Source organism: Salvelinus alpinus, chromosome 4, assembly GCF_045679555.1.
Source record: "Salvelinus alpinus chromosome 4, SLU_Salpinus.1, whole genome shotgun sequence".
In the NCBI taxonomy this organism is placed as follows: Eukaryota; Metazoa; Chordata; class Actinopteri; order Salmoniformes; family Salmonidae; genus Salvelinus; species Salvelinus alpinus.
In genome coordinates, this window is record NC_092089.1 from 50,767,401 (window position 1) to 50,794,537 (window position 27,137).

Consider the following 27,137-nt stretch of genomic DNA (forward strand, 5'->3'; position numbering starts at 1 on the left):
TAGCTCCCTGGATGCAATTCCTATGGCTTCCACAGGGTGTCAGTAGTCTATGTTCAACAAGGTTTCAGGCTTGTAACTTCAAAAACGAATAAGAAATATAAGTTTTAGTACAAGGACACAGTCTTGGAAATTCGTGTTTGCAAGCACCATGAAGACAGGACGCACCTGCTAAAATCGGTTTACAATTGAACATACTTCTTTCTGTAAGAAATATTATAGTTTGATGACATTTTATGGTATCTGAGGAGTAAATAGAAACGTATTTTGACTTGTTGAAACAAAGTTTAGGGGTAGATTTTCGGATTCCTTTCTCTGCATGTTGAACGAGTGGATTACTCAAATCGATGCACCAACTAAACAGACTTTTTGGGATATAAAGAAGGATTTTATCTAACAAAATGACATTACATGTTATACCTGGGACATTTTGGATGACAAATCTCAGGAAGATTTTTAAAAAGTAAGTGAATAATCGCTATTTGTGAATTTATGAAACCAGGTGGAAAAATATTTGATGTGGGGCGCCGTCCAAAAACAATCGCATGGCATGTTTTTGCTGTAATAGCTACTGTAAATTGGACAGTGCAGTTAGATTAACAATAAGTTAAGCTTTCAACTGATATAAGACACTTATATGTACCTAAATGTTTAATATCCATAATTTCTATGATTATTTATTTGAATTGCGCGCCCTCCAGTTACACCGGAAGTAGCAGGACACCTAGCCCTAACAGGTTAAAAAAAATCTAAATATATTGATTTGTACACTCTTGCATTCTCTCAACCAGCTTCACATGGAATGCTTTTCCAACAGTTTTGAAGGAGATTCCACATATGCTGATTCCACATATGCTGAGCACAAGTTGGCTGCTTTTCCTTCACTCTGCGGTCCAACTCATCCCAAACCATCTCAATTGGGTTGAGGTTGGGTGATTGTGGAGGCCAGGTCATCTGATGCAGCACTCTCCTTCTTGGTCAAATAGCCCTTACACTGCCTGGAGGTGTGTTGGGTCATTGTCCTGTTGAAAAACAAATGATAGTCCCACTAAATGATATTCCCACAAACCAGATGGGATGGCGTATCGCTTCAGAATGCTGTGGTAGCCATGCTGTTTAAGTGTGCCTTGAATTCTAAATAAATCACAGACTGTGTCACCAGCAAAGCACCCCCACATAATCTCCTCCTCCATGCTTCACGTTGGTAACCTCACATGCAGAGATCATCTGTTAATCTACTCTGTGTCTCACAAAGACACGGCGGATGGAACCAAAAATCTCAAATTTGAACTCATTAGACCAAAGGACAGATTTCCACTGGTTGAATGTCCATTGCTCGTGTTTCTTGGCCCAAACAAGTCTCTTCTTCTTATTGGTGTCTTTTAGTAGTGGTTTCTTTGCAGCAATTCGACCATAAATGCCCGATACACACAGTCTCCTCTGAACAGTTCTGCAGTTTCCGAGGCTGGTAACTCTAATGAACTTATCCTCTGCAGCAGAGGTAACTCTGGGTCTTGCTTTCCTGTGGCGGTCCTCATGAGAGCCAGTTTCATCATAGTGTTTGATGGTTTTTGCGACTGCACTTGAAGAAACTTTTATAGGTCTTGAAATTTTCCAGATTGACTGACCTTTATGTCCTAAAGTAATGATGGACTGTCGTTTCTCTTTGCTTATTTGAACTGTTCTTGCCATAATATGGACTTGGTCTTTTACCAAACAGGGCCATCTTCTGTATACCAACCCTATCTTGTAACAACACAACTGATTGGCTCAAACTCATTAAGAAGGAAAGAAATTCCACAAATGAACTTTTAACAAGGCAGGCAGCCTAGTGGTTAAAGCGCTGGACTTGTAACCGAAAGATGACAAGGTAAAATGTGTCGTTCTGCCCCTGAACAAGGAAGTTAACCCACTGTTCCTAGAATTTGTTCTTAAACTGACTTGCCTAGTTAAATAAAGGTAAAATAAAATAAAAATACCTGTTAATTGAAATGCATTCTAGGTGAAGGTGGTTGAGAGAATGCCAAGAGTGTGCAAAGTTGTCATCGAGGCAAAGGGTGGCTAATATGGAATTTTAAATATAAAACATATTTAGATTTGTTGAACACTTTTTTGCTTACTACATGATTCCATATGTGTTATTTAATAGTTTTTATGTTTCACTATTATTCTACAATGTAGAAAATAGTACAAATAAAGAAAAACCCTTGAATTAGTGTAACTGCAGCCTTCCTCCTCTTCGTCTGAAGAGGAGGTGTAGCAGGGATCGGACCAAGACGCAGCGTAGTTAGTGTTCAACATGATTTAATCAACAAGACGAAAACGTGAACACTTACAAATAACAAATGTGGCAAACCGATACAGCCCTATCTGGTGCAGAGAAAACACAAAGACAGGAAACAACCACCCACAAAATCCCAACACACAACAAGCCACCTAAATATGATTCCCAATCAGAGACAACACAAAACACCTGCCTCTGATTGAGAACCATATTAGGCCAAACATAGAAACGGACAAACTAGACACACAACATAGAATGCCCACCCAGCTCACATCCTGACCAACACTAAAACAAGCAAAACACACAAGAACTATGGTCAGAATGTGACAATTAGTAGGTGTGTCCAAACTTTTGACTGGTACTGTATGTTATTTTACTCAAGATATGACGTTGAAACAATGACATTGATTCAAACATACCATTTTCCAATTTAAAACAATTTGTTTAGTTTTGATTAGAATTTGATTAGAATTATTTGTTCTCTTTTTAGGCCTCATCAGTAATGAATTTATTCTTGCTTATTGACAATGGTTGGCATGTCCATGCTCAGCCATAATGCAGTTTACAGTAGGCCTAGCCCCTATATCAGTGATAATGAGATTGAGGCCATGCAATTACTTAGAACAATGTGCAAACTGGTTCTAGTTAGCCTATTTGGCAAAGATAGGATAGGTCTATAGTTTGTTATTTCGTTTATGTACGCCATTTAACAAACCATAACAGACTAACATTGGAATTGGAGTTGATTCCATGGCAATACATAAAAAACTGTAAATACACAACCTAAAGCAACCACACATTTCGCCATGGAGCATGTTCTGATTGGCCAGTGAGAGGCCAAGCCTCGACACACCGACAACTTGCTCAATGACGGAGACACACTTCCTCCTGGTAAAGGTCAGTGTCCTTTGTCTGCACCCCTAATGTCAAAACCTTGCTCATAATATATTAACCCCTGATTATGAATGATCTTGTTTCTATAAACAAGTTTCCACATCGGTAAAAGCAGTGATGAAAGTGTCTATTACCCTGACTGATTTGTATACAGTACATCTTATTTGCTTAGTGCCATATGGGGCAGGAGAAATGTTTGTTAATCCTGATCGCATTTGGTAAAAACAATGATGAAGTGCCTAAAGATATATAGTACTCTGACTGACTTGCCATATGGACCAGAATGAGATATTTGGACATTTTGGTGCTCAAATAGTGAACAGAAACAGTTACCATCCCACTCAACCTTAAACTTAAATGTCTCTTTTTGGTGTTTAAAATAAACAATTAAATCCCCATAATGACTGGTGATATGCACACAAAGGAAAGAGACAATACGTTTTTTTAATGCTTTATTTCATGCTTATTACAGCAGTTAGGGTCATTTTAGTGCAAAAGTAATCAATGACAATGACAACTGAAAATGGCAAACTTAAATGTATAAGTGTGCCATTTGCAGTCGTCATCATCATATGTTAACTTTAAAGATTTTTTTGATGTTGTTATACACGGTGTACATCATTTACTGGTCAATTTCTAACAGAATATATTCCAAGTGGGCAAACTCATCTCCATACATTCTCTAGGTTACAATGAGTTATGACAGGGCATGCAACCTGGATTGCAATGCTACAAAAATGTAAATTTAACAACGCAAGAAGAGAAACTAAACAGGGCAGCCGGAGGTTGTGATCTGGTTGATGAACTCATCAATGCCCAGACAGACTACTCTGTAGTTTCTGGATGTGCACTCTTGTTTTGAGGGCCAGTACTCTATCCATGTCTGTTCTCCTAGGACACCACCGTAGTGTTGCGGTTGACATCTGGCTCATCTTTCTTCTGCATACTGCAGCTCTCTTCCGCACACGTGCACACGTCTCCAAGAGACAGTCTGCTCAGAGTACCACCCTCCCTCTGTGGGTGGTAGAACTTCTCACAGTGCTTCTGGTTGTAGTATTCATATACAGAGACGGCAGCTGGCTGTAGAACTCCCACTTCCTGTACTCTGTGGATCTTAAAGGAAATTCTGTCTCCTAACTTATGAGACACCTTGTCCAGATATAGGATGAGAGATCCTCTTTCAGATAGAACTTTGTCCATCTCAAACTTCTCTATGTAGCGCTCCCTACCCGTGGACAACCTTTTCAGATCGTCTGTGTCTACAATGAAGCCGGTCAGCAAGCCGATGTCCAGAATAGACATGGTCGCATCTCTCTCTGAGTTACGATACAACACCTCAATAGTGAGCATAAACGACTCCTTGGCGTCCTCGTGGCTTGTTTTGTCCATTTTAGTGAGGGTGACAGAGAGGTCAAAGCTTTCACAGTCACTGTCCTTTTCCTCTGGCAGGGCATAGTACAGTCTCACCACCGACAAGGTCGCCTCACCACTTCCTGAGGCTTTTACAGTCAAGTCCTTGTCTATGGACTTGACCTTGTCTGTACGAGTGTGGAACTGGTTCTTGTTGTTGATGTACCACCTGGTGACTGATGCCCTACCGGGTACCTCTAGGTTGATGTGCAAGTCAAAGTCTTTCAGGTCCTTCACGTGGCTCCAATATTCAGCCACAGCCTGGAACACCATGATGGTGGACTGTGTGGATCCGTATCCCCCTCCCACCTTCTTCTGCTTGTTGAGCCACCTGACTATGGGGCCGGCCTCTTTGAAGGCCTTCACCTTGACCAGGGCAAGCAGGGCATACGACGTGGCCTCCAGCGTGTACTGGTAACCCCCAGGGACTGGCCAGTGGTCCAGCTGTGGAGAGGCGAACTTCAGTAGAATGTCCTTGTTGAGTTTCGCCGCATTGGCCAGAGCATAGGAGGTCATAGCTACAGCATAGGAGTTCGTCAGGTGGGGCAGACGGTGCTCGAGGTACGCTACTGCCTTAGCCATACTGCCTGGTAGGCTGTTGACAGACTGCTCACACAGTGATCTTGCTTCCTGCACGGCAATAAGAACAAAAGCTGTCATGGAGGCGTCATTGTCCAATCCCCTCACGTTACCCGTCATCTCTGCGTAAAGGACAGGAGCAAACTCATTGAAGATTCCATCTGGCTGTTGTGTGTTCAGGATCAGCCACTTGACAGCAGAACAGAGCACGTTATCCTGAACACTGATCAATGTACTGGACATGGCAAACACCTTCACCACATATGCTGTCAGCCAGGTGCTGCTCTGTCTGTGGACCCAGGCAGCGTAGGAGCCATCTTCTTTACGGTAGGCCAGCTCACGTTGGTAACCAATTTTGATGTACTTGATGGCTGTGTTCCGTCTGTCCAGGCCAATATCCTCCCACTTTTTGGTGGTGTCCAGGTAGTGCGTAGCAATGACAGGCAGGGTCATGTAGATCATGTTCTGTTCACCAGACCCGACTGGCTGAACTATCAGACTGCCCAGAAAGTCTCCACTGATGGCCTGCTCCACCAGCACACTGGTCTGCTCTCCACTTGTCACACTGATCAGTGTGTAAGCATCAGAGTTTGGCACCTGGTTTCGGGGGACTCCCCTGGGTATGTGTGACGTCTGCTCACCACCATGTTTAGCCGGGTTCAGGAGTACGTTGGTTTCCTTCTTGACCAGCACTCCCTCAGCCACAACGCGCAGATCCCTCTTCACCTCGTCATTGCTGTCAGAGTTTTTCACAGATGCCTTGACCTCAATGGAGTACATTCCCTGCTTCATAGGGATGATGACATAGGAGACAACCCGGGTGGACATGGCGTCCATGTTCACTTCTTGACTGTACTTACCCTTCTTGCTTGCCGAGCTGCACACCTCGTCATTCTCCATCAGCTCCACACACACAATGATGGGGTCTTCGCTGTAGTTGTGGAGGATTGCTTTGACCTCCAGCTGTTCGTTGCGGACGGCTGTGTAGGGCAGCTTGAGGTCGATGAAGAACTCCTTTAGAACTATCATCTCAAACGGATCTGCCACACAGATACCATGAGTTTTAGACAGGCTGATGGCTGTTATTTGCCAGCTGGTGATGGAATCCTTTAGGATGATGTTCCTTATTACAGATGTGGACTCGCAGTGCTTGTCTTGGGCAGGGCATTCAGGAAGATTGGTGTCCCCCCACATCCAGCTCTCAGGGATCTGACGACGAGACACAATGTCTTCAGACTGCATGTACGCATCATCATCCTCCTCACTGAGTGAGAGCAGCAGTGCATCCTGTTTGGATTCTATCTTCTTGGAGGCCATCTCAGTGCAGCAGACAAGGAAGGCTTGGACGCAGACGTCCCCATCTGTGATGTACTGGGCCCGTCCGTCACAGGTATATCCCATGGTGTTGTCCCTCATCCCGTCCACACAACACACCTTGGCCAGACCATTGTACTTACTGGCCATACTAGTGATGCCGTCACTGATGGTCACTCCTCGTCTCCGCCTAGAACTAACAGGACAGCTGGGGTCTGTTCTGATCCCAGTCCCTTTAGCAGTGTTGGTCTCAAATACCAGACCAGCATCGTAGAACACCCCCATATTGTCTGCTCCCCCTCCAGCTGTACAGCCTGTATCATGCTTCTCTATGGTGTTCCAGATCTTGGCCTGTGTGAGACGGTGTTTGCTGTTGAGAACGTAGACTCCCTTGTCTACAGCCACCAGTCCTACTTTAGCTCCCGGGTCTCCAGTGATGGTTAGACTGAACTCCTTACCAGGCTCATAGGATGGCTTGGGCCTGGTCGATGTCACTTTCAGTGAGCCCATGCAGGAGACCTTGATGTCAACCCAGACAGAGTCTGCCACCAGGTCAGCTGCTCCCACATGGTAGTACGCTACGATGCGGAACGACGGAAGCATCTCCTTGGAGACAGGCACTGACAGTGTCACCAGCGCGTTGCCCTGTCTTTTGAATCGGCCCACTTTCACCAGCTGACCTTTACTCAGGAACATGTATGTAAGGTCATGGATTTGTATGGGGGTGAGTCCCAGGTTCAGATTGATCTTAATGGGGTCTCCAATCTTCAGCTCATTAGAACAAACCCCAACATGGAGAAAGTTCCCGGTGGAAGTTCTGTAGGGGAGAGCCTTCATGGTGGCCTCCGCCTGTCTGTTGTGGAGGATCGCCGGGTCCTTGGTCTTCACAGTGATTGCCAGCTCTCTGGCTGATGCCACGGTGTTAAGTGATATTTTGGCAAAACCGTTGGCCCTGGTCACCCCTTTAGCATTATCTGGAGTCACCTCAATCTCCACTCCACTTGCTGGAGAGTTGTCGGGATTCGTAATGTAAACAGAGACTTCGAAGGGCATGCCAGGTTTGAAGTATTTGGGCGTTCTCTTGAAGAGGATGGTGTATGGCGAAGTGACAATCTGGATCCCTCTCTTCCCTGCCTCTACCATTTCACCCCCACCCTCTGTTAACACGCTGACTGATACGAAGATGGACTGTTTGACCAGATCATGGATGTTGGGGAAAGTCTGTGTGATGTGTTCCTTTTTCAGACAAGCCACTCCTTTACCTTCTTTGATCTCTACTCTCTGCAGAGAGGCAGGGAAGATATTTTTCTCGTTATCTGTTGTGATGACACCAAACACCACATAGCCTGTCCCTGTCACTTCCTTACCGTATAGATACCTGGCAGTGATGTCAACAGTCAGGTCTTCGTCGTCGACGAAGAAGAAGGCTTTAGCTGGGGTCAGACTAACCTCGAAGCTGGGCAGAACATACTCCTTGACCTCAAAGTCAGATGAGAAGGTCTTTTGAGGAGTGCTCTGGAACCTTGTGACTATATGCCATGTCCCGAAACTGACAACGTCAGGGAGGATGTACTGTCCAGATTTGACTCCCTTGTCTGGGTTGACGATCTGCCTGAAGATGGTGATGTTCTCAGGAGTCATGATCTCCACAATGACTGCGATATCTTTGTTCTTGGTGACCTCCTTGTCCTCAAATATCTCCCTGGTCAGAGGCTCCAGGCCAGGAGTCATAGAGAACACTCTGTAGCAGACGGTGCTGGCCGGAGTGTAAATGGTCTTGTCAGTCTGGATGAAGATGTATCCATACTGGAAGGAGACCAGGACAACCTTCTCCAGGAGGCGGTCAGGGAACTGGGCCTGGAGGACCACATACTGCTTCTGCTTGGGGTCATCCACAAAGTGGTCCCCCTCTGGGATGACGAGTTGTGTCATAGCCTGGAAGTTGTTCGCTTGATCCAGAACCACTAATTTAGAGACTAGCTCTTTGCTCTGCGTAGGGTGGTTCTTCACCATGATCTTAACATTCAGGGGACCTCCTGCATGGTCCTGAGATTCCACAAAGATGTTCTCATTACTGCCCACACGCAGCAGGTTAGGAGCTGACAACACTTGTAGTGCAGCTCCATCAGATAAGGTAGGTAAGGAGAGGGCTACAGCCAGAGCGGCCAGACACAGCAACTTGCCGACCCACATCTCCACCGCTGATTCTGGGTCTGTAATAGTGCCTTCCCTCTCCAGCCCTGGCTTTTATCCTGTCTAGGGTTAGCTCATTCTGTGGGAGGAGTTTCAGGGGTGAATCCACTGTGGGGTGCGTTACTTCCCAGCAGTAGAGTTGGGTAACCAGCGGGCTTGATAAGAGTAGTTGGAAAGTCCACTGTTAAGCAAAACAAACAGCTCAAAATCTACCAGAGAGATATACAGGTTGGAAATGTACTGGACCTGTGGAACTTCTGTGATTTATATTTAACCACTGAAACAAACAACTTAATAATACAAAATGGCAAAAAAAAGTTATATTATTTATCAGCAAATGGACATGGATGTGCTATTATCAAAGCCGAAGCTAACTAACTCCATTAGTTCAGATCTGGTTTTAAGACAAGTCACCTGGTCATGCATGATACAGTCACTGTCAAAACAACAGAAACACCCTAAATCCCAAGTAGAGCTCGGTGTATCTCATAATGAGTCAGCACACACACACACACACACACACACACACACACACACACACACACACACACACACACACACACACACACACACACACACACACACACACACACACACACACACACACACACACACACACACACACACACACACACACACACACTCAGTCAGTTCTATAATGATGTATTTCTCAAATAATCTTGTTACCATGGCTTTGCTATGAAAGTGCTTGCAATCAACTAACGTTGAACACCTGGCTGAAACAATCCGAAACAATGTACCTATTTACTGAACACCAACTGCCATGTTTTCTTCATTATCTGCACAGTCAAGTGGTTGCATAATTTTTTTTAAGGCCTACAGATGCATAGCACAAGACCTATTGAGAAACATCCACCTGGAAAACTTACATGGCAAAGTCTGATGAGTGGAGGTTACTCACCAAGGCTACTATAATTAACTACTGTGCCTTCAGAAAGTATTCATACCCCTTGACTTGTTCCACATTTTGTTGCATTACAAACTGAATTGAAAATGGATAAAAAAAATAAAAAAAGATTCTCACCCATCTGAACACAATACCCCATAATGATAAGGTGAAAACATTTTTGCAAATACATGGGGTGTTAGTAGACTGAAACCCATTGTTGAGTTGAGTTTATTTTATTTTTACAGGGTCATTGCACTTTAATCAACGTTTCAGTAAAAGTGCTGGATTTAGCCAGCCAGCTAATTTTCATTCGCAGTCCCTTTGCAGGTTATTATTTCACGAAGCATACCCATTTAAATGTCAGTCTATATTAGTTGGACTCCATGTTTGCCAAAGTTACAGCCTTTAGAAGCCCTGTTTCAAATCAAGACCCAAAAACATGAAGGGCCTATGTTGAGCCTATGTTAGCCACAGTTCTATCTTGAGGTGGTATCTCGTTAACCTCTAAAAGTCCAAGCCATTGGGGGGGGGGGGGGGGGCTTGACTACTATAGCCCATATAATCTAATTGAATAACACAATACTACTATAGCCCATTTCTTAAAATTCTAGGGATACATATTTAACCACTTTTATTGGATAGGCACAAAACCATCATGTTCATGAGAGTCTCATCTTTCCATAGAGTGATGATATTAGTTTGTAGGCCAAACTGTTTGGATGCTACAGACATTTTTGTGAGAAGACCGATTTTTGGGATGTCTCAGGGTCTGACAAACACCACTGTATTTCAGTCCATGAGACATCCCAAAAAACAGTATTCTCACAAACACTAATATTACACCTCTATGGATAGGTGAGTCAATCACGAACACGTCCACAAGCCTTACAAGACTCGCCTGAAGGCAGACCGGTACAAGTTTAAAAAATGAAAGGAAGTACAATGCATTCAGAAAGTATTCAGACCCCTGGGCTTTTTCCATATTTTGTTTAGTTACAGCCTTATTCTAAAATGGATTTAAACTTTTTTTTCCCTCATCAAAAATCAAATTAACTCCGTAATTTGTTGAAGCACTTTTAGTAGCGATTACAGCCTCAAGTCTTTTTGGGTATGACACTACAAGCTTGGTACACCTATATTTGGGGAGTTTCTCCCATTCTTCTCTACAGATCCTCTCAAGCTCTGTCGGGTTGGATGGGGGCGTCGCTGCACAGATCTCTCCAGAGATGTTAGATCGGGTTCAAGTCCAATCTCTGGCTGGGCCACTCAAGGACATTCAGAAACTTGTCCCGAAGCCACTCATGCGTTGTCTTGGCTGTGTGCTTAAGGTCGTTGTCCTGTTGGAAGGTGAACCTTCACCCCAGTCTGAGGTTCTGAGTGCTCTGGAGCAGGTTTTCATCAAGGATATGTCTGCACTTTGCTCCCTTCACCTTTCCCTCGATCCTGACTAGTCTCCCAGTCCCTGCCGCTGAAAAACATCCCCACTGCATGATGCTTCCACCACTATGCTTCACCGTAGGAATGGTGCCAGGTTTCGTCCAGACGTCACGCTTGGCTTTCAGGCTAAAGAGTGCAATCTTGATTCGATCAGACCATAGCATCTTGTTTCTCATGGTCTGAGAGTCTTTTAGTCCCATCCTTTCTCTACTCTCAACCCCTCCCATCTATCTCTGAAGACCATCCAGTTTCTATTTGCCATATATTTTTCAGCTATGCAGTTTCACAATTGTTTTGAGCCTATATACATTTTATGGACACAGTATTTTTTACATGAGTTATCTTGTAATTGTTAGTTACACCCTTCAGTTTCACTCAAACCCCCCCATCTATCTCTGAACACCATGCATTTTTTTGTTCTATTTGCCATATATTTTTCAACTGTGCTGTGATGTTTCACAACAGATATATTCTGCTAATTTTGCATTATTAATAGGAAAAAAATGTTGGTCGCATTTCTATGTTGAAGATTAAAAAATAATTTGGTGCATTTTCCCCCATATTCTATCCAGTTTGCTTTATTTTTTATAATATATTACACTTGATCTTTCTTGAGTATGTTCCTCCATTTATTTTTGTTTTTCCTCTAATGTATTCTGTGCCTCTATGGTACAGTTTTTATTGCTATCTATCTGTACTGTTAGTCCATCTATTCCTTTGTAATTCTGAATTATTTTGACCTAAATTGCTTTTGTTTAAAAGATGAGTATTGAATTTCATGGCCTCTAAAGGCACATTGAAAAATGTCCCATACAATAAGGGGATCTGCTATACCTACAGTTCGTTATGTCGGAAAACGTCAGTTATAAAATATTCTGTCCTGGTTAAAATCAAGTTGTCATCCAATTTGTTTTTACAACATCCTTGCCCACGTGGACATTCTGTAAGAGTAATGTATATGCCAATTATTTGATTGTCCGACGACCGCACTCTGTCCACTATTGACACTTTTTAAACTTTTGGTGCCATCGAGAATGACATAAGAAAGTAGTCAATACGACTAGCTATATTGAGCCTCCCTCATGTATATCTCAGTAGGTCAGAATATTTAAGCCTCCTTATATAAACTAGTTCCAATATATCTATGATATTCGTGATTTTCTTAAATGCATATTGGTGATAGTTTGTAGTGTGATTTTCTTTAAGGACAATTGAGGTGTTTAAAACCGTATTATAATCTCCCGCCATAATAATAGAATATTGTATTGCTTGTAGACTTGATCAATGATTATGTATATTTCCAAAGAAGCATTGATCATTATGATTTGGAACGTATAGATTAATGAGCCAAATCTGTTAATGGTTCAATAACATATTTAAAAGAATCCATCTACCTTGCGGGTCTGTTTGAACAATTGGCACATTTGAACAAAATTATTGTTTATTAATATCATCACCCTTTTTGAGTTTGTTGTGTAACAAAACTGCACATTTTAGAGAAGCCTTTTATTGTCCCCAGCACTGTAACGGCTTTCTTCTGTGGACGAAGGAGAGGACCAAAGCGCAGCGTGGTTAGTGTTCATCATGTTTAATAAAGACGATAAACGTGAACACTACAAAATACAAAACAACAAATGTGAAAAAACCGAAACAGTTCTGTCTGGTGCAGACACACGAAGACAGAAGACAACCACCCACAAAACCCAACACAAAACAGGCTACCTAAATATCGTTCCCAATCAGAGACAATGACTAACACCTGCCTCTGATTGAGAACCATATCAGGCCAAACATAGAAACGGGAAAACTAGACACAGAACATAGAATGCCCACTCAGCTCACGTCCTGACCAACACTAAATCAAAGAAAACACAAAATAACTATGGTCAGAACGTGACAAGCACAAGGTGCGCCTGTGTAATGATCATGCTGTTTAAGCGTGTGTAACATTTCTGGGATCTTTTATTTCAGCTCATGAAACATGGGACCAATACTTTACATGTTGCGTATATATTCCTGTTCAGTCGATAGTATAAAATATTGCATATCTTATTTCCATTTCCACAATTAACAGATAATATGTGTAAAAATGTAGGCAGTTCATACAAAGAATTGTTACCTATAACCAGGATTGGCATTACAAAACATAACTGTCTTACTATTGTTTTGGAAAAAACAATTATTGTGAATCATCCTGTATTGTCCCTAACATAATTACCCCATAGCAACAGATGTGGAATGCACACACACACACACACGCACACGCACACGCACCCGCGCGCGCGACACACACGCACACCACACCACACACACACACACACACACCACACACACACACACACACACACACACACACACACACACCACACACACACACACACACACACACACACCACACACACACACACACACACACACCTATTTAACCCCTTTTATTGGGCAGGCACAAAACTTCATTTTTTAAACTGGAACTGCAAAACCATTGATCATATGAGTTTGTTGGCCAAACTGTTTGTACGCTACAGACATTTTTGTGAGAAGACCGATATTTGGGATGTCTCAGGGTCTGACATACACCACTGTAGCTCGGCCACCTTTTAACCACAGATGGGTAAGGCCGCCACACGCGGATGTGGTGGATTGAAACGCATTCGATGCAGACATCTCTAGTTTAAACTGACAGAGTTTGATTTTGATTTCTTTATTATGCTACTTAGATTGACGCTGGGGTTCATTAATGGACACATTTTTTGGGGGGGAATGCATTATGTAACTTACATTTACATTTAAGTCATTTAGCAGACGCTCTTATCCAGAGCGACTTACAAATTGGAAAGTTCATACATATTCATCCTGGTCCCCCCGTGGGGAATGAACCCACAACCCTGGCGTTGCAAGCGCCATGCTCTACCAACTGAGCCACACGGGAACTTATTATGTGAACAAATCCACATAGAAATATGAGTCATAGATCTATCATTCTCATTGAAAGCAATTCTAAGAAGCGGTAGATCTGTTATATGTGCGCTATTTTTATGCTTCCTGTGCTAAAGTTTTGGTTTTAAGTTTTGGTTTTGAACACCAGCTTCAAACAGCTGAAAATACAATATTTTTGGATATGGAAAATATATATAGATGGTGCAATGACTCTCTGCACTATACTTACTTGTTTTGTAACAAACTCAAAAATTAGGCAAACTATTACAATTTCAGCAACCAGGAAATGGATGAGCGATTTCTGCATAGTGCATCTTTAAACCATCAATATGTGCTAAGGTCAATAACACTGATGTTCTCAATTGCTTCCAAAATGTCCTGCTCCCTTAACCCTCTTGAGTCAATTTCTGTGGCCCTGTGGAAAACTAATTGGCAAACCAAAACAATCCCAATCGAAATGTATCTTTTTACGCTAGAGATATCTGTGGTGAAAGGTGGCTGAGCTACAGTGCAGCGGTATTTGTCAGTCCATGAGACATCCCAAAAAAAACAAGCCTCACAAGACTCGCCTGAAGGCAGCCCCGTAGCAGTTTAAAAAAAAATCTGGATTGACTGACCTTCATGTCCTAAAGTAATTACGGACTGTCGTTTCTCTTTGATTATTTGAACTGTTCTTGCCATAATGTGGACTTGGTCTTTTACCAAACAGGGCAATCTTCTGTATACCAACCCTACCTTGTCACAACACAACTGATTGGCTCAAACTCATGAAGAAGTACAGAAATTCCACAAATTGAACTTTTAACAATGCATACCTGTTAATTGAAATAAATTCTAGGTGAAGCTGGTTGAGAGAATGACAAGAGTGTGCAAAGTTGTCATCGAGGCAAAGGGTGGCTAATATGGAACCTCAAATCTAAAATATATTTAGATTTGTTTAACACTTTTTGGCTTACTACATGATTCCATATATGTTATTTAATAGTTTTGATGTTTCACTATTATTCTATAATGTAGAAAATAGTAAAAATAAAGAAAAACCCTTGAATTAGTAGGTGTGTCCAAACTTTTGACTGGTACTGTATGTTATTTTACTCAAGCTATGACGTTGAAACAGTGACATTGATTCAAACATACCATTTTCCTATTTAAAACAATTTGTTTAGTTTTGATTAGAATTTGATTAGAATTATTTGTTCTCTTTTTAGGCCTCATCAGTAATGAATTTAATCTTGCCTATTGACAATGGTTGGCATGTCCATGCTCAGCCATAATGCAGTTTACAGTAGGCCTAGCTAATAATGATAATGAGATTGAGGCCATGCAATTACTTAGAACAATGTGCAAACTGGTTCTAGTTAGCCTATTTGGCAAAGATAGGATAGGTCTATAGTTTGTTATTTCGTTTATGTAAGCCATTTAACAAACTATAACGGACTAACATTGGAATTGGAGTTGATTCCATGGCAATACATAAAAAACTGTAAATACACAACCTAAAGCAACCACACATTTCGCCATGGAGCATGTTCTGATTGGCCAGTGAGAGGCCAAGCCTCAACACACCGACAACTTGTTAATTCATCAAAACCCAGCCCTTTCGTGCCAACTCCATCAAGTGAGCCAATAATTATGATAGGGAAAATAGCTAAAATATTTTTGACACAACCCTGAACCTGTAGCAATATTACCTGCTCTTAAATTTACCATTGCGTTAGGTTTGTTAAAATAATAAAGAGTATTACAATGTGTTATCTGTCCATTCTCTCGGCATTGTGACCAGATTTCCTGGTCCTTCCATGTGCAGGTAGCCTAGTGGTTAGAATGTTGGACTTATAACTGAAAGGCTGGAAGATTGAATCCCTGAGCTGACAAGGTCAAAAAATCTGTTCTTCTGCCCCTGAACAAGGCAGACTGTTCCTAGGCAGTCACTGAAAATAAGAATTTGTTCTGAACTGAGTTGCCTAGTAAAATAAATACAAATAAAGAGTTATTGTTTCAAAATAATGTCATGCTTAGCCAATCATTTTACTTTTGCTACAGTATATTGATGAGTTAAATTGTTTTACCAACCAGATCTGTACACTTGTAAGATGTCCAGATACAATGCAGTGTAGGCCGTCATTGTAAATAAGTATTTGTTCTTCATAACTGACTTGCCTAGTTAAATAAAGGTTAAAAAAATAATACCAAAAATTCAATGCATGCCTGACTACCTCTGGATGTGGTCAGAAAGATCTGATTACAATTAGTTCACAATGTGTATTTTGGATTGTCTACACCTGTCAAACAATGTGGACACAATCAGAATGTTGACAAGATCACGACAAAGGACGCATGTTAGCACCAGGCTTTGTCATCTGGGTTCAGGAAGAGAGTGAGGATGTTGGGCTATGGTTAATGTGGGGTGATTATTGGTATTTTTGTCTTTAATCTTCACTGATTGAGACTGAAATGTCCTTCAAACACTCAGAGCTCTCTAGCTGTGTCATTCCCAAGGCTTACATGAAAGGTTCCACATCAGTGTGTGTGTGTGTGTGTGTGTGTGTGTGTCTGTGTGTGTGTGTGTGTGTGAGATCCCACTTCAACTGTTGTCTGCTAAAATACATACTGCATATCTCCCATGATGACATATCTGTAAAACAAAAGCTCAATGACGGAGACAAACTTCCTCCTGGTAAGGGTCAGTGTCCTTTGTCTGCACCCCTAATGTCAAAACCTTGCTCATAATATATTAACCCCTGATTATAAATGATCTTGTTTCTATAAACAAGTTTCCACATCGGTAAAAGCAGTGATGAAAGTGTCTATCACCCTGACTGATTTGTATACAGTACATCTTATTTGCTTCGTGCCATATGGGGCAGGAGAAATGTTTGTTAATCCTGATCGCATTTGGTAAAAACAATGATGAAGTGCCTAAAGATATATAGTACTCTGACTGACTTGCCATATGGACCAGAATGAGATATTTGGACATTTTGGTGCTCAAATAGTGAACAGAAACAGTTACCATCCCACTCAACCTTAAACTTAAATGTCTTTGTTTGGTGTTTAAAATTAATAAAAAATTACATCCCCATAATGACTGGTGGTATGCACACAAAGGAATTAGAATTAATATGTTTTTTAATGCATTTCTTTCATGCTTATTACAGCAGGCAGGGTCATTTTAGTGCTAAAATAAAGCCATAGAAATGTGACCATGTCATAGTAATCAATGACGATGACAACTGCAAATGGCACACTTAAATGTATAAGTGTGCCATTTGCAGTCGTCATCATCATATGTTAACTTTAAAGAAAAAATTCTTTATGCACGGTGTACATCATTTACTGGTCAGTTTCTAACAGAATATATTCCAAGTGGGCAAACTCATCTCCATACATTCTCTAGGTTACAATGAGTTATGACAGGGCATGCAACCTGGATTGCAATGTTACAAAAATTTAAATTTAACAAAGCAAGAAGAGAAACTAAACAGGGCAGCCGAAGGTTGTGATCTGGTTGATGAACTCATCAATGCCCAGACAGACTTCTCTGTAGTTTCTGGATGTGCACTCTTGTTGTGAGGGCCAGTACTCTATCCATGTCTGTTCACCTAGGACATACTTGTACTCCAACGGTCCTTCATCCTTCACTTTGTGCAGGTCTTCAGACTTCCCCATAATCATGTATGTTTTCCCCTGCATTAGACCCAGAGCTTCTCTACAGTAAGACAGTCCCATGAAGTCACGATTCTTCCCCTCCACTCCCTCGTCAGTACCTGGCTTGATGACCGAATCGATCTTCATGGTGTAAGTGTCTGTGTGTGTCGTCAGCTTCGAGTCCACCACCGTAGCTTTGTAAACGTAATCCAGTCCCGCGCCGCATGCTTTGTCTATGCGGTTGACATCTGGCTCGCCTTTCTTCTGCATACTGCAGCTCTCTTCCGCACACGTGCACACGTCTCCAAGACACAGTCTGCTCAGAGTACCGCCCTCCCTCTGCGGGTGGTAGAACTTCACACAGTGCTTCTGGTTGTAGTATTCATATACAGAGACGGCAGCTGGCTGTAGAACTCCCACTTCCTGTACTCTGTGGATCTTAAAGGATATTCTGTCTTCTAATTTATGGGACACCTTGTCCAGATATAGGATGAGAGATCCTCTTTCAGATAGAACTTTGTCCATCTCAAACTTCTCTATGTAGCGCTCCCTCCCCGTGGACAACGTTTTCAGATCGTCTGTGTCTACAATGAAGCCGGTCAGCAAGCCGATGTCCAGAATAGACATGGTCGCATCTCTCTCTGAGTTCCGATACAACACCTCAATAGTGAGCATAAATGACTCCTTGGCGTCCTCGTGACTTGTTTTGTCCATCTTAGTGAGGGTGACAGAGAGGTCAAAGCTTTCACAGTCACTGTCCTTTTCCTCTGGCAGGGCATAGTACAGTGTCACCACCGACAAGGTCGCCTCACCACTTCCTGAGGCTTTTACAGTCAAGTCCTTGTCTATGGACTTGACCTTGTCTGTACGAGTGTGGAACTGGTTCTTGTTGTTGATGGACCACTTGGTGACTGATGCCCTGCCTGCCACCTCTAGGTTGATGTTCAAGTCAAAGTCTTTCAGGTCCTTCACGTGGCTCCAATACTCAGCCACAGCCTGGAACACCATGATGGTGGACTGTGTGGATCCGTATCCCCCTCCCACCTTCTTCTGCTTGTTGAGCCACCTGACTATGGGGCCGGCCTCTTCGAAGGCCTTCACCTTGACCAGGGCAAGCAGGGCATACGACGTGGCCTCCAGCGTGTACTGGTAACCACCAGGGACTGGCCAGTGGTCCAGCTGTGGAGAGGCGAACTTCAATAGGGTCTCCTTTTTGAGTTTCTTCGCATTGGCCAGAGCATAGGAGGTCATAGCTACAGCATAAGGGTTAGTCAGGTGGGGCAGACGCTTTTCGAGGTACGCTACTGCTTTAGCCACACTGCCTGGTAGGCTGTTGACAGACTGCTCACACAGTGAGCTTGCTTCCTGCATGGCGATGAGAACAAAAGCTGTCATGGAGGCGTCATTGTCTGATCCCCTCACGTTACCCGTCATCTCTGCGTGAATGACAGGAGCAAACTCATTGAAGATTCCATCTGGCTGTTGTGTGTTCAGGATCAGCCACTTGACAGCAGAACAGAGCACATTATCCTGAACACTGATCAATGTACTGGACATGGCAAACACCTTCACCACATATGCTGTCAGCCAGGTGCTGCTCTGTCTGCTGACCCAGGCAGCGTAGGAGCCATCTTCTTTACGGTAGGCCAGCTCACGTTGGTAACCAATATTGATGTACTTGATGGCTGTGTTCCGTTTGTCCAGGCCAATATCCTCCCACTTTTTGGTGTTGTCCAAGTAGTGCGTAGCAATGACAGGCAGGGTCATGTAGATCATGTTCTGTTCCCCACACCCGACTGGCTGAACTATCAGACTGCCCAGAGAGTCTCCACTGATGGCCTGCTCCACCAGCACACTGGTCTGCTCTCCACCTGTCACACTGATCAGTGTGTCAGCATCAGAGTTTGGCACCTGGTTTCGGGGCACTCCACTGGGTATGTGTGACGTCTGCTCACCACCATGTTTAGCCGGGTTCAGGAGTACGTTGGTTTCCTTCTTGACCAGCACTCCCTCAGCCACAACGCGCAGATCCCTCTTCACCCCGTCATTGCTGCCAGAGTTTTTCACAGATGCCTTGACCTCAATGGAGTGCATGCCCAGCTTCATAGGGATGATGACATAGGGGACAACCCGGGTGGACATGGCATCCATGTTCACTTCCTGCCTGTACTTACCCTTCTTGCTTGCCGAGCTGCACACCTCACCGTTCTCCATCAGCTCCACACGCACAATGATGGGGTCGTCGCTGTAGTTGTGGAGGATTGCTTTGACCTCCAGCTGTTCGTTGCGGACGGCTGAGTAGGGCAGCTTGAGGTCGATGAAGAACTCCTTTAGAACTATCATCTCAAACGGATCTGCCACACAGATGCCATGAGTTTTAGACAGGCTGATGGCTGTTATTTCCCAGGTGGTGATGGAATCCTTTAGGAAGTTGTTCCTAAGTAAAGATGTGGACTCACAGTGCTTTTCTTTGTCAGGGCATTCAGGAAGATTGGTGTCCTCCCACATCCAGCTCTCAGGGAACTGACTACGAGACACAATGTCTTCAGACCGCATGTACGCATCATCATCATCCTCCTCACTGCGTGAGAGCAGCAGTGCATCCTGTTTGGATTCTATCTTCTTGGAGGCCATCTCAGTGCAGCAGACAAGGAAGGCTTGGACGCAGACGTCCCCATCTGTGATGTACTGGGCCCGTCTGTCACAGGTATATCCCATGGTGTTGTCCCTCATCCCGGCCACACAACACTCCTTGGCCAGACCATTGTACTTACTGGCCATACTAGTGATGACGTCACTGATGGTCACTGCTCGTCTCCGCCTAGAACTAACAGGACAGCTGGGGTCTGTTCTGATCCCAGTCCCTTTAGCATTGTTGGTCTCAAATATCAGACCAGCATCGTAGAACACCCCCATATTGTCTGCTCCTCCTCCAGCTGTACAGCCTGTATCATGCTTCTCTATGGTGTCCCAGATCTTGGCCTGTGTGAGACGGTGTTTGCTGTTGAGAACGTAGACTCCCTTGTCTACAGCCACCAGTCCTACTTTAGCTCCCGGGTCTCCAGTGATGGTCAGACTGAAAGCCTTACGAGGCTCATAGGATGCCTTGTGCCTGGTCGATGTCACTTTCAGTGAGCCCATGCAGGAGACCTTGATGTCAACCCAGACAGAGTCTGCCACCAGGTCAGCTGCTCCCACATGGTAGTACGCTACGATGCGGAACGACGGAAGCATCTCCTTGGAGACAGGCACTGACAGTGTCACCAGCGCGTTGCCCTGTCTTTTGAATCGGCCCACTTTCACCAGCTGACCTCTACTCAGGAACATGTATGTAAGGTCATGGATTTGTATGGGGGTGGGTCCCAGGTTCAGATTGATCTTAATGGGGTCTCCTATCTTCAGCTCATTAGAGTCAACCCCGACATGGAGAAAGTTCCCGGTGGAAGTTCTGTAGGGGAGAGCCTTCATGGTGGCCTCTGCCTGTCTGTTGGGGAGGATCGCCGGGTCCTTGGTCTTCACAGTGATTGCCAGCTCTGTGGCTGATTTCACGGTGTTAAGTGATATTTTGGCAAAACCGTTGGCCCTGGTCACCCCTTTAGCATTATCTGGAGTCACTTCAATCTCCACTCCACTTGCTGGAGAGTTGTCGGGATTCGTAATGTAAACAGAGACGTCGAAGGGCATGCCAGGTTTGAAGTATTTGGGCGTTCTCTTGAAGAGGATGGTGTATGGCGAAGTGACAATCTGGATCCCTCTCTTCTCTGCCTCTACCATTTGACCCCCACCCTCTGTTAACACACTGACTGATACGAAGATGGACTGTTTGACCAGATCATGGATTTTGGCGAAAGTCTGTGTGATGTGTTCCTTTTTCAGACAAGCCACTCCTGTACCTTCTTTGATCTCTACTCTCTGCAGAGAGGCAGGGAAACTCTTTTTCTCGTTATCTGTTGTGATGACACCAAACACCACATAGCCTGTCCCTGTCACTTCCTTACCGTATAGATACCTGGCTGTGATGTCAACAGTCAGGTCTTTGTCGTCGACGTAGAAGAAGGCTTTAGCTGGGTTCAGACTAACCTCGAAGCTGGGCAGAACATACTCCTTGACCTCAAAGTCAGATGAGAAGGTCTTTTGAGGAGTGCTCTGGAACCTCGTGACTACATGCCAGGTCCCGAAACTGACAATGTCAGGGAGGTTGAACTGTCCAGATTTGACTCCCTTGTCTGGGTTGACGATCTCCCTGAAGATGGTGATGTTCTCAGGAGTCATGATCTCCACAGAGACTGCGATCTCTTTGTTCTTGGCGACCTCCTTGTCCTCAAATATCTCCCTGGTCAGAGGCTCCAGGCCAGGAGTCATAGAGAACACTCTGTAGTAGACGGTGCTGGACGGAGTGTAAATGGTCTTGTCAGTCTGGACGAAGATGTATCCAGACTGGAAGGAGACCAGGACAACCTTCTCCAGGAGGCGGTCAGGGAACTGGGCCTGGAGGACCACATACTGCTTCTGCTTGGGGTCATCCACAAAGTGGTCCCCCTCTGGGATGACCAGTTTTGTCATAGCCTGGAAGTTGTTCGCTTGATCCAGAACCACTCATTTAGAGACTAGCTCTTTGCTCTGCGTAGGGTGGTTCTTCACCATGATCTTAACATTCAGGGGACCTCCTTCATGGTCCTGAGATTCCACAAAGATGTTCTCATTACTGCCCACACGCAGCAGGTTAGGAGCTGACAACACTAGTAGTGCAGCTCCATCAGATAAGGTAGGTAAGGAGAGGGATACAGCCAGAGCGGCCAGACACAGCAACTTGCCGACCCACATCTCCACCGCTGATTCTGGGTCTGTAATAGTGCCTTCCCTCTCCAGCCCTGGCTTTTATCCTGTCTAGGGTTAGCTCATTCTGTGGGAGGAGTTTCAGGGGTGAATCCACTGTGGGGTGCGTTACTTCCCAGCAGTAGAGTTGGGTAACCAGCGGGCTTGATAAGAGTAGTTGGAAAGTCCACTGTTAAGCAAAACAAACAGCTCAAAATCTATCAGAGAGATATACAGGTTGGAAATGTACTGGACCTGTGGAACTTCTGTGATTTATATTTAACTACTGAAACAAACAACTTAATAATACAAAATGGCACAAAAAAAATATATTATTTATCAGCAAATGGACATGGATGTGCTATTATCAAAGCCGAAGCTAACTAACTCCATTAGTTCAGATCTGGTTTTAAGACAAGTCACCTGGTCATGCATGATACAGTCACTGTCAAAACAACAGAAACACCCTAAATCCCAAGTAGAGCTCGGTGTATCTCATAATGAGTCAGCACACACACACACACACACACGCACACACACACACACACACACACACACACACACACACACACACACACACACACACACACACACACACACACACACACACACACACACACACACACACACACACACACACACACACACACACACACACACACACACACACACACTCAGTCAGTTCTATAATGATGTATTTCTCAAATAATCTTGTTACCATGGCTTTGCTATGAAAGTGCTTGCAATCAACTAACGTTGAACACCTGGCTGAAACAATCCGAAACAATGTACCTATTTACTGAACACCAACTGCCATGTTTTCTTCATTATCTGCACAGTCAAGTGGTTGCATAATTTTTTTTAAGGCCTACAGATGCATAGCACAAGACCTATTGAGAAACATCCACCTGGAAAACTTACATGGCAAAGTCTGATGAGTGGAGGTTACTCACCAAGGCTACTATAATTAACTACTGTGCCTTCAGAAAGTATTCATACCCCTTGACTTGTTCCACATTTTGTTGCATTACAAACTGAATTCAAAATGGATAAAAAAAATAAAAAAAGATTCTCACCCATCTGAACACAATACCCCATAATGATAAGGTGAAAACATTTTTGCAAATACATGGGGTGTTAGTAGACTGAAACCCATTGTTGAGTTGAGTTTATTTTATTTTTACAGGGTCATTGCACTTTAATCAACGTTTCAGTAAAAGTGCTGGATTTAGCCAGCCAGCTAATTTTCATTCGCAGTCCCTTTGCAGGTTATTATTTCACGAAGCATACCCATTTAAATGTCAGTCTATATTAGTTGGACTCCATGTTTGCCAAAGTTACAGCCTTTAGAAGCCCTGTTTCAAATCAAGACCCAAAAACATGAAGGGCCTATGTTGAGCCTATGTTAGCCACAGTTCTATCTTGAGGTGGTATCTCGTTAACCTCTAAAAGTCCAAGCCATTGGGGGGGGGCTTGACTACTATAGCCCATATAATCTAATTCAATAACACAATACTACTATAGCCCATTTCTTAAAATTCTAGGGATACATATTTAACCACTTTTATTGGATAGGCACAAAACCATCATGTTCATGAGAGTCTCATCTTTCCATAGAGTGATGATATTAGTTTGTAGGCCAAACTGTTTGGATGCTACAGACATTTTTGTGAGAAGACCGATTTTTGGGATGTCTCAGGGTCTGACAAACACCACTGTATTTCAGTCCATGAGACATCCCAAAAAACAGTATTCTCACAAACACTAATATTACACCTCTATGGATAGGTGAGTCAATCACGAACACGTCCACAAGCCTTACAAGACTCGCCTGAAGGCAGACCGGTACAAGTTTAAAAAATGAAAGGAAGTACAATGCATTCAGAAAGTATTCAGACCCCTGGGCTTTTTCCATATTTTGTTTAGTTACAGCCTTATTCTAAAATGGATTTAAACTTTTTTTTCCCTCATCAAAAATCAAATTAACTCCGTAATTTGTTGAAGCACTTTTAGTAGCGATTACAGCCTCAAGTCTTTTTTGGGTATGACACTACAAGCTTGGTACACCTATATTTGGGGAGTTTCTCCCATTCTTCTCTACAGATCCTCTCAAGCTCTGTCGGGTTGGATGGGGGCGTCGCTGCACAGATCTCTCCAGAGATGTTGGATCGGGTTCAAGTCCAATCTCTGGCTGGGCCACTCAAGGACATTCAGAAACTTGTCCCGAAGCCACTCATGCGTTGTCTTGGCTGTGTGCTTAAGGTCGTTGTCCTGTTGGAAGGTGAACCTTCACCCCAGTCTGAGGTTCTGAGTGCTCTGGAGCAGGTTTTCATCAAGGATATGTCTGCACTTTGCTCCCTTCACCTTTCCCTCGATCCTGACTAGTCTCCCAGTCCCTGCCGCTGAAAAACATCCCCACTGCATGATGCTTCCACCACTATGCTTCACCGTAGGAATGGTGCCAGGTTTCGTCCAGACGTCACGCTTGGCTTTCAGGCTAAAGAGTGCAATCTTGATTCGATCAGACCATAGCATCTTGTTTCTCATGGTCTGAGAGTCTTTTAGTCCCATCCTTTCTCTACTCTCAACCCCTCCCATCTATCTCTGAAGAACATCCAGTTTCTATTTGCCATATATTTTTCAGCTATGCCGTTTCACAATTGTTTTGAGCCTATATACATTTTATGGACACAGTATTTTTTACATGAGTTATCTTGTAATTGTTAGTTACACCCTTCAGTTTCACTCAAACCCCCCCATCTATCTCTGAACACCATGCATTTTTTTGTTCTATTTGCCATATATTTTTCAACTGTGCTGTGATGTTTCACAACAGATATATTCTGCTAATTTTGCATTATTAATAGGAAAAAAATGTTGGTCGCATTTCTATGTTGAAGATTAAAAAATAATTTGGTGCATTTTCCCCCATATTCTATCCAGTTTGCTTTATTTTTTATAATATATTACACTTGATCTTTCTTGAGTATGTTCCTCCATTTATTTTTGTTTTTCCTCTAATGTATTCTGTGCCTCTATGGTACAGTTTTTATTGCTATCTATCTGTACTGTTAGTCCATCTATTCCTTTGTAATTCTGAATTATTTTGACCTAAATTGCTTTTGTTTAAAAGATGAGTATTGAATTTCATGGCCTCTAAAGGCACATTGAAAAATGTCCCATACAATAAGGGGATCTGCTATACCTACAGTTCGTTATGTCGGGAAAACGTCAGTTATAAAATATTCTGTCCTGGTTAAAATCAAGTTGTCATCCAATTTGTTTTTACAACATCCTTGCCCACGTGGACATTCTGTAAGAGTAATGTATATGCCAATTATTTTATTGTCCGACGACCGCACTCTGTCCACTATTGACACTTTTTAAACTTTTGGTGCCATCGAGAATGACATTAGAAAGTAGTCAATACGACTAGCTATATTGAGCCTCCCTCATGTATATCTCAATAGGTCCGAATATTTAAGCCTCCTTATATCAAATAGTTCCAATATATCTATGATATTCGTGATTTTCTTAAATGCATATTGGTGATAGTTTGTAGTGTGATTTTCTTTAAGGACAATGGAGGTGTTTAAAACCGTATTATAATCTCCCGCCATAATAATAGAATATTGTATTGCTTGTAGACTTGATCAATGATTATGTATATTTCCAAAGAAGCATTGATCATTATGATTTGGAACGTATAGATTAATGAGCCAAATCTGTTAATGGTTCAATAACATATTTAAAAGAATCCATCTACCTTGCGGGTCTGTTTGAACAATTGGCACATTTGAACAAAATTATTGTTTATTAATATCATCACCCTTTTTGAGTTTGTTGTGTAACAAAACTGCACATTTTAGAGAAGCCTTTTATTGTCCCCAGCACTGTAACGTCTTTCTTCTGTGGACGAAGGAGAGGACCAAAGCGCAGCGTGGTTAGTGTTCATCATGTTTAATAAAGACGATAAACGTGAACACTACAAAATACAAAACAACAAATGTGAAAAAAACGAAACAGTTCTGTCTGGTGCAGACACACGAAGACAGAAGACAACCACCCACAAAACCCAACACAAAACAGGCTACCTAAATATCGTTCCCAATCAGAGACAATGACTAACACCTGCCTCTGATTGAGAACCATATCAGGCCAAACAAAGAAAAGGGAAAACTAGACACACAACATAGAATGCCCACTCAGCTCACGTCCTGACCAACACTAAATCAAAGAAAACACAAAATAACTATGGTCAGAACGTGACAAGCACAAGGTGCGCCTGTGTAATGATCATGCTGTTTAAGCGTGTGTAACATTTCTGGGATCTTTTATTTCAGCTCATGAAACATGGGACCAATACTTTACATGTTGCGTATATATTCCTGTTCAGTCGATAGTATAAAATATTGCATATCTTATTTCCATTTCCACAATTAACAGATAATATGTGTAAAAATGTAGGCAGTTCATACAAAGAATTGTTACCTATAACCAGGATTGGCATTACAAAACATAAATGTCTTACTATTGTTTTGGAAAAAACAATTATTGTGAATCATCCTGTATTGTCCCTAACATAATTACCCCATAGCAACAGATGTGGAATGCACACACACACACACACGCACACGCACACGCACCCGCGCGCGCACACACACACACACACACACACACACACACACACACACACACACACACACACACACACACACA

At 43.0% G+C, this 27,137-nt stretch overlaps 1 pseudogene; it reads right to left on the reverse strand.

Annotated features, from left to right (window-relative positions):
* Positions 1 to 3,604: 3,604 nt before the first annotated feature.
* Positions 3,605 to 22,442, reverse strand: LOC139572609 (complement C3-like; annotated as a pseudogene).
* Positions 22,443 to 27,137: the final 4,695 nt, after the last annotated feature.